Source organism: Berghia stephanieae, chromosome 6, assembly GCF_034508935.2.
Source record: "Berghia stephanieae isolate SIO BIC M18660-M18661 chromosome 6, UCSD_Bste_1.3, whole genome shotgun sequence".
NCBI lineage: Eukaryota > Metazoa > Mollusca > Gastropoda > Nudibranchia > Aeolidiidae > Berghia > Berghia stephanieae.
In genome coordinates, this window is record NC_088365.1 from 12,930,143 (window position 1) to 12,944,802 (window position 14,660).

General features: G+C 38.6%; 1 protein-coding gene across 3 annotated transcripts in view; it reads left to right on the forward strand.

The window, feature by feature from the left end:
• The first annotated feature begins 11,828 nt into the window (after positions 1–11,828).
• The window catches only part of LOC144974495 (uncharacterized), a 68,416-nt gene continuing 65,584 nt past the window's right edge, over positions 11,829–14,660 (forward strand). Inside the window, exon 1 of one of the 3 annotated variants that reach the window (XM_078917403.1) lies at positions 11,829–12,041. The gene's annotated coding sequence lies outside the window, so the exon portion shown is untranslated. Of the gene's footprint in view, positions 12,042–12,134; positions 12,176–14,660 lie in introns of those variants that run through there. The other 2 variants (XM_078917405.1, XM_078917404.1) reach the window with 2 other exon arrangements.

The following is a 14,660-nucleotide window of genomic DNA, read 5'->3' on the forward strand; positions in this document are numbered from 1 at the left end:
AAACGCAAGTTTGGCCAAAAAAAAACAAAAAAACTTGCATTCCAATGCTTATAAAAGCATACAATACATAATAATAAAAAGTTTCAATCCAACATGAATTCTAAAACCAAGAACACGGGACAAAAAGTGATACGTTCATTGATCAACGGCTTAGATATAATTTATTTAGGAGGTCAAAAATTAAATATAATTTTATAAAATACATACGTATATTGTTTTAGGACATGCTCAGTTATGAGAAAGTCAGGAATTAGTTACATCCACATAGATTTAGGGGTTTCATGTTATTTTAATGGCAAATTTAAAGTGTTATTTTGCGTTCCCTGGTCTTCTGACTATTCATTATTATTGTAATTTTTAATGAAGAGATTTATAGCATTACTATTAACATTAAGAGCATTCAAGGGATTTTATCCTAAATTTTTGCCCTATACCATATGTTATGTTATGTTATGTTATGTTAATGGATATACTGTGAACATGCATCGTGTAATCAGCATTTTTTGAGAACCATAAAAAGAGGAAACGCAAAATAAATTTAAAGACAGAAACTTTTATTGGGCAGCTCCAACAGTGTGGAAATCAATCTATGTGGTCTTGTGGTATGACACTCGCTTTCGGATCGGAAGGTCCTGGGTTCGAGCCTCGCGCTCGGTGCATAGTTGAGTCCTTTCAAAAGGCTCTTTACTCACATTCTCTCATCGTACTGAGGTGTAAAATGAGTACCTGGCCGTTAACAGCGTTGTTTTTGTCCGAAAAATTGTAATATCGCCTAACATGTAAAATGTTGCTGTTGACCCACTAAATGTGCTCAAAGCGCTTTACAGGGGGTCCCTGGTCAACAGCAACATTTAACATGTAGGAAAGGACATGACGCAAGTTAGGCGATATTACAATTTTTCGGACTAAGACAACCCTTTTAACGGCCAGGTACTCATTTCACACCTGAGCACGGTGAGAGAATGTGAGTAAAGAGCCTTTTCCAAGGACTCAACTATGCGCCGAGCGTGAGGCTCGAACCCAGGACCTTCAGATCCGAAAGCAAGTGTCATACCACTAGACCACATAACTTATTATCTGAAGCTGTTGCTCTGAGACTCTGATGTCACATTCATTAAATTTGCACTTTTTTTTAATGATCGAGCATGGCCTTGGCTCACTCAACCAAACTCACTCTGAGTGTAGCCATCGTTATGTTACAGCCTGACACTGAAATCCAAAAGGACTGGCAGTTTGACGTCATTATTTGGTTTTTGCACCACCTAGTCAGTTGTCGTTAGTAGAGCTCATGGAAACAAGTTATTTCATTGATTGAACTATTGACTACAACTCAAGATTTGTTTTCTTTTGTGGCAAAAGACTGGCATTTTGACGTCATTTTTTGGTCAGTATCAGCGTAGCCATCGTTATGTTATAGCCTGATACTGAAATTCAAAAGGACTGCAGTTTGAGGTCATTATTTGGTTTTTGCACTGTCTAGTGAGTTGTCGTTAGTAGAGCTCATGAAAACAAGTCATTTCATTGGTTGAACTATTAAATTCAACTCACGATTTGTTTTCTTTTGTGGCCAAATACTGGCATTTTGACGTTATATTTTGGTCAGTGCCAGGCTATAACTTAACGATGGCTACGCTCTGAGACTCTGATGTCACATTCAGTCATTTGCACTTTTTTAAATGTTCGAGCATGCCCTTTGGCTCAACCAAACTCACTCTGAATCGTAAAATATTATCTAATTAAAAAATGACGAAAGGGAATGATCTATATTAACTCTCCATGTGCTTGAGGTCATTGGTCACATTGCAAAATGTGCTCAAAGTGACCCACATAGTGAAAAGTGTTCACAGTTTTTGAAATATCTAATATCACGATTGGTCATTTTATTCAGCTTAACACATGAGTATGTTTACAACTTTCATAAACAAAGCAGCGTGTTTACATTTGTTAAAAAATATCCAATCGTTGTACAACAACAAATCATGTGATTGATGACTGGGTTGGACGAAAACATGAATATAGATCGCTCCCAATAGACAGTTCGAAGATGACGTCACTCAGGTCTTTGTTATTGTTTTTTGCCATCCGCGTTTATGAGTAATGCTCACTAAACTGTATTAACCGGACTATAAACGTTCATGGATACACACAGTTTTGTGTGTTGGTCCGTTATACTTCCGGATGGCAATGTTATGAGCTTCTTAGCCAAGCGCATAATATCTATTGGGAGTAAGCACTGGTGTAAAATCATATTATTCTAATCGGTTTCTTTCAAAGGTTAAAAGGATTTCAGCAAATTTTGATTGAATAGCTAACTAAGGGCGATGATTATAAACACTTATATGTGAAATATATGTATATTACCAGTAGTCTCCCTTAGAAATTATTTCTGAAATAAAGCAAATAATATAGATAGTATGCAGATGACGTCACTCTGGTCTTTGTTATTGTTTTTACCATCCGCGTTTGTGAGTTGTTCTCACTAAACTGTATTAACCAGACTATAAAAGTCATGGTTACACAGAGTTTGTGTGTTGGTCCGTTATACTTCCGGATGGCAATGTTGTGAACTCCTTGGCCAAGCGCATTCTATCTGTAGCACTTTGTCAACCATTGCCTTTAGTATTGTTTTTGTATTGTATTTACTTTTGTATTGTTTTGCTTGTAGCCCGTCCTGCTATTATTACAGTGCAATAGTATAGATAGTATGAAGTTGACGTCACTCAGGTCTTTGTTATTGATTTTTGCCATCCGCGTTTTTGAGTAATTCTCACTAGACTGTATTAACCTGACTATATATCATGGTTACACTAAGTTTTGTGTGTTGGTCCGTTATACTTCCGGATGGCAATGTTGTGAGCTCCTTAGCCAAGCGCATACTATCTATAGAATTTAACCAGTTAACTGCCTTTCCCAAGGAAAACATGTATTTACAAATCTGACCAGAACACTCGTCTTTCAATTATCGATCGATTTAAATGACCCTCATCTTGGGGAGAGAAAAAAAAACAAACGCTCAAACCTGGGACTTCGCTATGTTTTATCCAGAGTACGACAGTTAAGTGGTTAACTCACTCAATCCTAGAGATTTTTGCTACTTTTCAAAATTGGAAAAAAATGTATTAAAAATGAGCATTTGCATAGATAGTTTTATTCAACTGTCATTAACATGTAAAAACTAAAAAAAAAAACAATAGCTTTGATAATGTGCGGCAATGTGGTCTTGTGGTTGTCTTTGTCCGAAAAATTGTAATATCGCCTAACAGGCGGAATGTCCAGTCCTACATGTTAAATGTTGCTGTTGACCAGGGACCCCTTGTAAAGCGCTTTGAGCACATTTAGTGGATATTGCTCTATATAAACCTAAAAGAAAAAGATAATACTCCTATAATTTGTCTCAGAAAAATGAAAATGTACTAAATAGGCATGGGGTAAAAGTAACCAGTGATTTCATTATTTTTGACATGACCACAAACGGTTATTATTGTATGGCTATGTGGTCTGGTGGTATGACACTCGCTTGCTGATCGGAAGATCCAGTGTTCCAGTCCCGCTCATCAGAGTATAAACGCATCCTGTATGTACGGTTCTTCTGTGATTCCAGCTCATTGTGGCATATCAGGAAACAAGAATTTGGGTTTGGGTTTTTTCTTTTTAAAAAATAATTACCTATATTGGGCGGGTTTAATAATTCTATATCCTCAGCATAGGTTAAAAAACAACATTTTTGGTGAAAAATATACATTATCTGTGTTGATACCCGTACTCTGTGATCTTATTTTGGAATCTGGATTAAGAAAATATAACAATCCTGTGGCAAACTTTCCACCAAAACAAATGGAGGAGTAATCTCTCATATTCTTCCATCTTATCAACATTGTAGAATTTTGTTCCTATATGGCATTTTTTGTTGCATTTTTTATTATGTTGAAAGTTACATAGTTTTATGTGACGGTAGGATTGATCAGGCTTGTAGACTTGTGAGCATTATACTTTGACGCATACCATTGATTGCAGTACCAATGGGTTTGTCAGTTGACACTAGTAGTCATCATCATATCTTGTCGCGCCAGTGAGTCAGCCAGTCCCGGGCAGTCTGGTTGCATTCCCTCAGGTCAGCATTGGTGCAGTGAGGTCCCAGCGAGCATTCGGACAGGATGTGGTCCATGGTCTGTCTGGGGTGACCGCATGGGCATTCAGTGCCCGGTGAGATTTTCCATTTAAAGAGGTTGGTGGCGGTGTTTCCCACCTTTGCTCTAGCTCTGTTCAGCGCCACCCATTCTTTTCTCTTGAGGTCTGTGCCTGCTGGGAGCTTTTCTGTTGGTGGCTGGAGGGCATCGTTTGCTGTCTTGTCCCATTCTACCCATTTGTCCAGGCGGAAGAATGCTGAGTGGTCTGGGTGAAGGCTCTCTACTGTGAGGAAGCTTTTTCTTGATTTGAGCCTGCTTTTGGGGCAATTGTGGTCATGAAGGGGGTGTCTCTGGTCCATTTCCTGTTTGTATTTTTGTATTTGGGCATGAGCTTCCCTCCGGATGTGTGGTGGGGCTATTCCTGCTGCACGGTAGACCAGTGGTAATGGTGTTGCTCTCAGCTGGCCCGTTATGATCCGGCAGGCGTTGTTGAGCTCGGGGTCTAGCTTGGAGGCATGGCATGATCGGGCCCATACAGCTGAGCAGTACTCCGCAGTTGAGTAGCTGAGGGCCAATGCTGTGGTCCTTAGAGTTTTAGGGTCAGTTCCCCAGTTCATGTTTGCCAGCTTTCCAAGGAGGGCATTACGCGTGGACACTTTTGCCTTGGTCTTCCTCACGTGTTCTCTGAAGGACAGAGTCCGATCAAGCGTCACTCCGAGGTACACTGGGTGGTAGTTGTACTCTAATGTCTGGCCATTCCACTTGATGTTAAGTTTTTTGTGGGCTTGGTGGTTGTTGAGGTGAAATGCACACACTTGTGTTTTCCCTGGGTTGGCGTTCAGCGAGTTTTTAGTGTAGTACTTTGTAAGGGTGTCTAGGGCATTTGTCAGTCTGCTCTCGATTGGTTGGAAGGACACATCCTGTGTTGCGAGGCATAGGTCATCAGCATATATGAATCGGCGGATATTTGGGAACTCAGGCTGATCCTACTCCTCAAAGTGGCTAAAATGATAAAGAATAAGAAAATTGTAAATATTATCCAGTCACTTCTCGAAAACAGGCGCTTCTTTGTTGAAATGGATGGCCGGAAGAGCAGGTGGCGCACCCAGAAGAATGGTCTTCCCCAAGGATCAGTGCTAGCTCCAACACTTTTCAACATATATACAAATGACACTAGTAGTAGTAGTAGCGTATGGCTACACCTCCAAATTTATTTCGTCAACCCAGCTTCTAAAGTCTTCCTCCGCCCTAAGGATGGTTTCATAGCCACCTTCAAGTTTAGTGACTGGACAGTGGAGGACGATGTTATCGCTGGTCTCTGGGGCTGCCTGCCATTGGCACTAACTGCAATTGTTTACATTCGGACGACTGTCCGAGAAGTGGAAGGGGAAGGGGCGTGGTTAATTTCCCTTCCACAAGGTGTCGATTGAATAGTGACAATCAATTATAATATGGAAGAAATGGGGGTTGAGAAATTGATATAATATCTTAAAAGAAAAAAAAAGAGCTTTATATAGCGCAATATCCACTAAATGTGCTCAAAGCACTTTACAAGGGGTCCCTGGTCAACAGCAACATTTAACATCTAGAACAGGACATGACGCCTGTTAGGCGATATTACAATTTTCGGACAAAGAGAACGCTCTTAACGGCCACGTACTCATTTTACACCTGAGTACGGTGAGAGAATGTGAGTAAAGAGCCTTTTCCAAAGACTCAACTATGCGCCGAGCGCGAGGCTCGAACCCAGGACCTTCCGATCCGAAAGCGAGTCTAGCACTAGACCACATAGGCGCACAGGCCATAACAGCCCAAAACCTCTACAACAAGTAATCGGGGACTTGTTTAATTAACCTAATTTTTTTTTACCAATCAAAACACGGCTCAAACCCAAAAAAAAAAAAAAAAAAAAAACATAGTCCATTGTTTACTAAAAATAATAGGATAAATTAAGTTGACAACCCACTGCCATTCATTGGGGCCAATACTTCTCGTTGGATTATTTCAATCAGATTATAAATGTTTAAGTAACAATTAATTATTGTGTATTTTGGTCTGATTTGTCTAATGAGTAGGACTGGTCTTGACTAGTTTACTTTATAAAAGTGTTTGTGTAATGAATGCCTTTTGTGTGTGTGTGTGTGTGTGTGTGTGTAATGACTTTGTGTGTGTAATGCCTTTGTGTGTGTAATGCCTTTGTGTGTGTAACGCACAGCATCTATACAGAATCATCGGGAGTGAAAGGTCAAGGGGCGTTTGTCCAACTCAAATGCCCAAAGGTATTTTTCGAATAACTTTTGACATACGGTGCCAATTCTTTACAAGATTTTGTCAGTGATCTTAAACCATTTGGTCTTTTCTTAATCTAAGATTTGGTGAAATGTTGTCATTAAATAATCTTTGTTTTCTCTTCTTTAAACGTGTATAGATAGTATGCGCTTGGCTAAGAAGCTCATAACATTGCCATCCGGAAGTATAACGGACCAACACACAAAACTGTGTGTATCCATGAACGTTTATAGTCAGGTTAATACAGTTCAGTGAGCATGACTCATAAACGCGGATGGCAAAAAAACAATAACAAAGACCTGAGTGACGTCATCTTCGAACTATCTATAGATAGTATGCAGATGACGTCACTCAGGCCTTTGTTATTGTTTTTGCCATCCGCGTTTGTGAGTTGTTCTCACTAAACTGTATCAATCAGACTATAAAAGTTCATGGTTACACAAAGTTTGTGTGTTGGTCCGTTATACTTCCGGATGGCAATGTTGTGAACTCCTTGGCCAAGCGCATTCTATCTATAGAAGAGTCAAACCTCGTTGTCTCTCTTATGCGGGGCCATACAACACACTACACGCTACACGGGACTCGCTACATGCTACACGCGTGTAGAAAGAAATGGGCATGCTTACTTTTTTGCTACACGTCTCGTTCATGGACGATTACAAGGAAAAACTGATTGAAATGGTAAGGGCAAGTCCCCTTCTCTAGGATCTGGGAAGAGTTCTTCATCAGGATTCTCAAGAAGATGACGGAATGTACGCTGGAACTCTCCTCGTGATTCTCTGAGAAGGAAATGTTCTAGGCACCATATTATGGTTTGTCTCTTTCATTTTCTTCTCCTTCGTAACAAAAGCAAAATCAGAATATCTTCTTTGTCGGAAGAATTCATCTTCAGAGAAATTAAAACAAAATCCATCTGTCTCTGGCAAAATATGAAGCATGTAGCATGATAGTGTGAAGTTATAGATAGTTCGAAGATGACGTCACACAGTTAGAAAAAAGGTCATTTTAGATTATGTCAAGCGACAAAACTCGTGCGATTACCAAAAGACCGTTAAAAATATATTTTTTACTCTTTGGAGTAAAATATTTCTAAAACTACCGGGCGTGGAGGTTTTGTCGCTGACAAGGTAATACATGAACATTTCTTCTTTTTGGTTGTAAAATTTCATATGAATATGCCGAGTACTTTTCCCGTATTTTACAAAACACCATCCTAATTTGCTTTCAATCTTTTAATCCATTTATTAGACAAAAAGTTTCCTCAAAAAGAGAAAAAAAATTTTTCATAGTCATTGCTTAACTATGCGTTATCTTGATCGTTTATAGTCTAGTTAATACAGTTTAGTGTGAATTACTCATAAACGCGGATGGCAAAAAACAAGAAGAAAGACCCGAGTGACGTCATCTTCGTTCTATCTATATGTACTTAAAAAAAAGACTCATAACATTAGAGGAAATTGACGTCACTCAGCTCTTGGTTATTGTTTTTAGCCAGCCATTTTTATGAGTAGTTCTTACTAAATTCTATTGATGCTACACATTTATCCAAAAAGCTCACAACATCCGCCAGCCGGATATAATGTAACAACACACAAAACTATTTGTAACTTAACTTTTATTGTCTGATTGATAGAAGTGAGTGGGAACTAAATACTCATAAAAATGGCTTGATAAAAACAATAACAAAGAGTTTAGTGACGTCAAGTTTGTTCTCTCTATAACACTACGAACAACACACGAGAAATACTTCGCCCATCACCGAAGCTACTGGACAAATTTCGTGGAAGGAAACTTCATAATATGTAATCCGCTGCCTCAAATTCAATAATAAAATAAAATAATAATTAAAAAGATAGAGCATTGATATAGGGCAAAATCCACTAAATGTGCTCAAAGCGCTTTACAAGGGGTCCCTGGCCAACAGCAACTTTTAACATGTAGGACGGGACATGACGCCTGTTAGGCGATATTACAATTTTTTCGGACAGAGACAACGCTGTTAACGGCCAGGTACTCATTTGACACCTGAGTACGGTGAGAGAAAGTGAGTAAAGGGCCTATTCCAAGGACTAAACTATGCGTCGAGCGAGGCTCGAACCCAGGACCTTCCGATCCGAAAGTGAGTGTCATACCACTAAACCGCATAGCCGCACATATGCCTAAATGATGTAATAACAGAAAAATGGATTTAAAGCCAAGGAAGTTAGAATGTGGACATTAAACTTTTCACCATTTTAGGAAACATGCTCCTCAGTGGCAGAACTATTTTAACTAAATATGTGACCTACCAAATCAATCTGGTATTTTGTCGGACTTTACTTGATGACGGCAATTTATTGTTTGTTCGTTTGTTCTTTAATTGAGCTATTATATAGATAGAACGAAGATGACGTCACTCTGGCCTTTGTTATTGTATTTTGTCACCCGCGTTTGTGAGTGATTCTCACTAAATTGTATTAACCAGACTATAAAAGCTCATGGTTACACATAGTTTTGTGTGTTGGTCCGTTATACTTCCGGACGGCAATGTTGTGAACTTCTCGGCCAAGCGCATTCTATCTATAGGGCAATATCCACTTAACGTGTTCAAAATGTTTTACAAGGAGTCTCTGCAACACTTTACATGTTGGACGAGTCAGGACGTTGGTTAGGCGATTTTACTTTTTTTTCCGACATAAACGACGCTAGGTACTCATTTTACACCTGAGAATGTGCGTAAAGAGCCTTTACAAGGACTCAACTATATTCCACTCAAAGTGGGACTTGAACACAGAACCTACAGATCCGAAGGTGAGTGTCATACTGCCAAAAGAAAGACCTCATTTTAAAGTCAAAATAATGAGAATAAGGATATCAATATATTTGAAAGGTTAAGAAAAAGAACGAACTCTCTTCATTGAAGCCATCTATTTTAATACGATTCAATAGTCTGATGTCACGCCGCCCGACAACGGCGGCCATCTTGCTTTCTAAACAAAGAAAATCATTACTTTTTATTTTTCATGCTGGCTAGAACTTTTCATATGCCTTGTGATCAGAATGTGTAAAGTCAAAACATGATCAAATGTATGGTTTTTTTCCCCTCTGGATACGCTTTATGCCCGCCGGAGAACTATTTCATACGGGCGTCCGCCATTGTTCCAATAGTTTAGAGCCAGTGTCACTAACTTACCATGCGTCATTAGGAAGGAAGTGACGTTACGACTGTTGAAGAGTATTCCTATCATATAAGCTAAGATTAAGATTCAATTTTAGGCATTACGTTTATCCCGGCATAACACAGTTTGAGACAATGATCAGCTAAGCTTAAAATTCAACCTTAAGCATTACCACGAAATAATTCTATTTCTAGACAACCAGTCGTATGTATCACCGAAGTAACAAAGGTCATAGTTATCTTGAAATGGAGTTTAACAAAACGTTCATGCCAAATCGAAATGATAATTTGAAGCTACAGTCTGTCAACTCAGCATGCTACAATTAAGGTCAAATCGTTCCCAGACAACAGCTGTCTCGAAATCTGCGCTGTGGTGATCGATCATTATTGTGGTGTGTGATAACAAAGCTTTTTAACTTGAGCTTTTCGATCGCGTAATATCCACTGAACGTACTCAAAGCGCTTTACAAAGGGTCCATGACCGTAGCCATCGTTAAGTTATAGCCTGATACTGAAATTCAAAAGGACTGGCAGTTTGACGTCATTATTTGGTTTTTGCACCGACTAGTGAGTTGTCGTTAGTAGAGCTCATGGAAACAAGTTATTTGATTGGTTGAACTATTGAATACAACTCACGATTTGTTTTCTTTTGTGGCAAAAGACTGGCATTTTGACGTCATATTATGGTCAGTATCAGGCCATAACTTTACGAAGGCCACGCCCTGACCGTAGTCATCGTTAACTTATAGCCTGGACCTGATCAAATAAGGACGTCAAAATGCCAGTCTTTGGCCACAAAAGAAAACAAATCGTGAGTTGTATTCAGTAGTTCAATCAATGGGACCACTTGTTTCCATGAGCACTACTAACGACAACTCACTAGACGCTACACAAACCTAAAAATGACGTCAAACTGCCGGTGCTAGAGGGTTCTTGTGTCAGGCTATAGATAGAATGCGCTTGGCCAAGGAGTTCACAGCAATGCCATCCGGAAGTATAACGGACCTACACACAAACTCTGTGTAACCATGAACTTTTATAGTCTGGTTAATACAGTTTAGTGAGAACAACTCACAAACGCGGATGGCAAAAACAATAACAAAGGCCTGAGTGACGTCATCTGCATACTATCTATATTATGTTAACGATGGCTACGGTAAAATCCACTAAACGTACTAAAAGCGCTTTACAAAGGGTGCCTTGACCACCAGAAACAAGTAACATGAGGAACGAGCGAGACCTCGAGCCTTGACGTCATGATGTTCTGATACGAGTATTTCTTGATAGTCGAATGTAAAAAGATGAGCATTGACAAGAGTAACAGCGTGAGATGACAAAGAAAGAAGGAGTGCATTATTTTAGAAAGACACAAAGTGTAAGGTCACTGCTTTTTTTTTATTAAAAAGCCGTCTAACCTTATGAATATCCAAGCACCAACTATTCATCACCTACATTTCACATGCAAACACTTTCCAAAAGAAATTCATTTAATAAAAAAAAAACATTTTTTAACCTCTAATTGGATTCAATAGTCTGATGTCACGTCGCCCAGCAACGGCGACCATCGTGGTTCTAAACAGCGAGAATCAGTACTTTTTATTCTTCATGCTGACTAGAACTTTAATATGTCATGTGATCAGAATGTGTAAAAGTCAAACACGATCAGATTTATAATATTTTTTTCCTCTAATACGCAGTTATGCTCGTCAGAGAAATATTTTACAAGGGCGTCCGCCATTGTTCCGATAGATTAAAGCCAATTACTAAGTTACCATGCGTCATTACGAGGGACATGACGTTACGACTGTTGAAGCGTATTGTGTTCCATCTATAGGGTAGAGATTAGAGATAATAGCAAGAATTATGGGTTGGCGTAAACACAGTCCCCTCGTCCAAAGGTCTCCATGTGACCTGCTAACCATTATGAGTTTTGAATGACCTGACTGTGTCTGCATCCGGTCCAATTACAGATTGTCTGTCCTGCATCGATAAAACATTCTTTTTTTCCATTTTGGTCAGAAAATTTTGCTTCAAATTTCGATTGCTTAAGATGACCTCAAACTTATTAAACATCTCAAAAATATGAGAATTCAAAGAAAATCTACATAAATCATAGGTTTAAAACTTTTTGAAAATACATAGTATTTTATTAAGCGATCTTTCTTGTGAAGGAAACATTGTCTGAACGAAATGGAAAATTGTGTTTTGCTAGTGACGTAGGGAGAAAAAAAAAGAAAAAGAGAGAGAGAGAGAGAGAGAGAGAGAGAGAGAGAGAGAGAGAGAGTAAATAGGGGCAAGCGAGGCTAAATTGTCACAAATTACCTATTTTAGTTATTCATAACATCGTTATGAACCTGCAAAATAGCAGTGCTGTTATTTCTATAACATTTTCATATTTTATAGCAATTTATCATTTCGGCTTGGACGTGATTCGATCGAGTTGAATAATAAATTCTTCACAGATTATTGTAAGTATTATAAAATCTTTCTTTTTCAGGAAATGATTTTCTTTTTTCTTTAAATTATTATTATTGAAAAAAAAATAGGAAATAGATCATCAAAGAATGCTGTAGCACACGCATGTCCAGTGTGCTTTCAAATGGTTTATACAGTCTTTGACTATTGTTTTATTGAAAAAAAATGTTCATTTCACAGCAACACTATTGTGATGTATATAGATAGAGGGTGCGAAAGAAAACAAAAAACGGGGGAAAAATTTGACGCTATTTAATACGAAATAGAAATCAGAAATATTCAAAGATTTGCAAGGAGCAAGAACAAAATATTTAGTTAATTATTGCAAAGTTTTATAACAAATGCTCTATTGGTTAGCCCTCTCCTTACCAACTATAGGGAATGAGATTAGCGGAAGAGTAGCGTCCCTTGATTGGACGTCACCCATAGTCTGTGACGTCCCTGGCGGAAAAGTTATTAGAGAGAGAACGTCATGTTGGTTGTGCGCATGCGTCTCTCGTCCTCGCTTCCGGTGAAAGCGGCTTGAGACACTTCAAAACCAAATTGACGTTCTCTCTGTAAGGTGACGTCCAATCAAGGGACGCTACTCTCCCGCTAATCTCATTCCCTATAGGAAAATCGTCACATTCATTACAACCAATATCTTTCTTATTCAGATTGCTATTGTACATCATAAAATTTAAAGAAAATGAACAGTGTGTTTGTAGAGTATGTTTTGCTAAAGAAATTATTTATGGCAAGAACTTACTGCTATTGTCTTTAAGTGATAACAAATCTATTTTTTGTGTTTTTTGGGTGTGAACTTTTGGGGAAAATCCTGAAAGTGGCTGGTAAGGATAGAGTTAAGAAACAATGCCAGATATACCTAGACCCAAGTCGTTTACAAATCACGATATCGAAAGTTTCCAAAATAGCGTCTTGTTTTAGCAGTGAAGTGCTAGTTACTAGTGCAAGAATTGGATTCAATAGTCTGATGTCACGTCGCCCAGCAACGGAGGCCATCATGGTTCTAAACAAAGAAAATCGTTACTTTTTATTCTTCATGCTGGCTAGAACTTTTCATATGTCTTGTGATCAGAATGTGTTAAAGTCAAAACATGATCAAATTTATGTTGTTTTTTTCCCTCTGGATACGCTTTTATGCTCGCCGGAGAAATATTTCATACGGTGTCCGCCATTGTTCCGATAGTTTAGAGGCAGTGTTACTAAGTTACCATGCGTCATTCATTAGGAAGGAAGCGTATTCCCATATGGTTGAAAATCAGATGACCGATAGGGACAAAGTCTGGAATAAGTTTCTTTTTCTTCTAAAGATGCGACATAATTTTCAGTACGAGCAGAATAAATATAATTTGATTTATTTCTAAAGGTGAATGGCCTTAAGTAAGTCCTGATTTCAATCCAATGGATTACAGCATAATTTGGTCATTGATGTCCAATTCTGGTTTTACAATACTCTTCAACAGTCGTAGCGTCACTTCCTTCCTAATGACGCTTGGTAACTTAGTAACACTGGCTCTAAACTATCGGACCAATGGCGGACGCCCGTATGAAATATCTCTCCAGCGAGCATAAAAGCGTATCCAGCGGGAAAAAAAAACATAAATTTGATTATGTTTTGACTTTTACACATTCTGATCACAAGGCATATGAAAAGTTCTAGCCAGCACGAAGAATAAAAAGTAATGATTTTCTTTGTTTAGAACTAAGATGGCCGCCGTTGCCGGGCGGTGTGACATCAGACTATTGAATCCTATTATAGTACACGAGTTTAAACAGACGCAGAGTTGAAAGAGTCACTTAATAATGCATTAAATGCAATCACAATTCAAAACAATATAAAATCCATTGGACCATTGGGGGGGGGGGGGGGGAGGGGGGAATGCTACGCACAGTCATACAGCAAAATGTGGGACAGACGGATCACGTAAAAATTTAAGAATTATGTCAAAACCATCGCAAATATTGCGGTATGTCTATTAAAACATCCGTCAAATGGGACAGCGTGACTCAGTGGTACAGTCTTTGCTTCGTACCCGAACGGCACCGAGTTCGAATACCCGCTACGTTGTGTGGCCTTGAGCAAGTCGCCTCTCCCTAGCTCAGTTTGCGGCGCTGCACTGCGGCTGACGCCTGGGTTATTCCAGTCTTCCCTTGGAATACACCCTACAGACAAATTTCCTCTATGGGATGAATAAAGGGAATTTTATTTATTTATTTATTTATTTTTCATTAGATTTTCATTAAATCTGTTGTACACACAGTACAATAAATTGGGTTTGATTGTTGTGAAATTTCAGACTTGCATCAGACATGGTCTGGCAGTTGCAGGTTTCTTAACTTTTTCTTGCATCCAATATAACATTAAAAGCGGCTCGTCGTTTGAACTTGTATCCAGTTGTATAATGTGTATTTTAAAAAAGGGAAACGCTCATGCATAGATACAATTTTCAAAATTATAAACAGCATCATTTCATGTCAATCTTTACTAATCGTGACATGATGTAGATAAAATTCAATAAATCATAAATTCAAAATGGGATGCAAACTAGACTACATAAGTTGTAACTTTTTACAGTTAAAGCGCGTTTTTTCTTATTAGGAAACTAGAC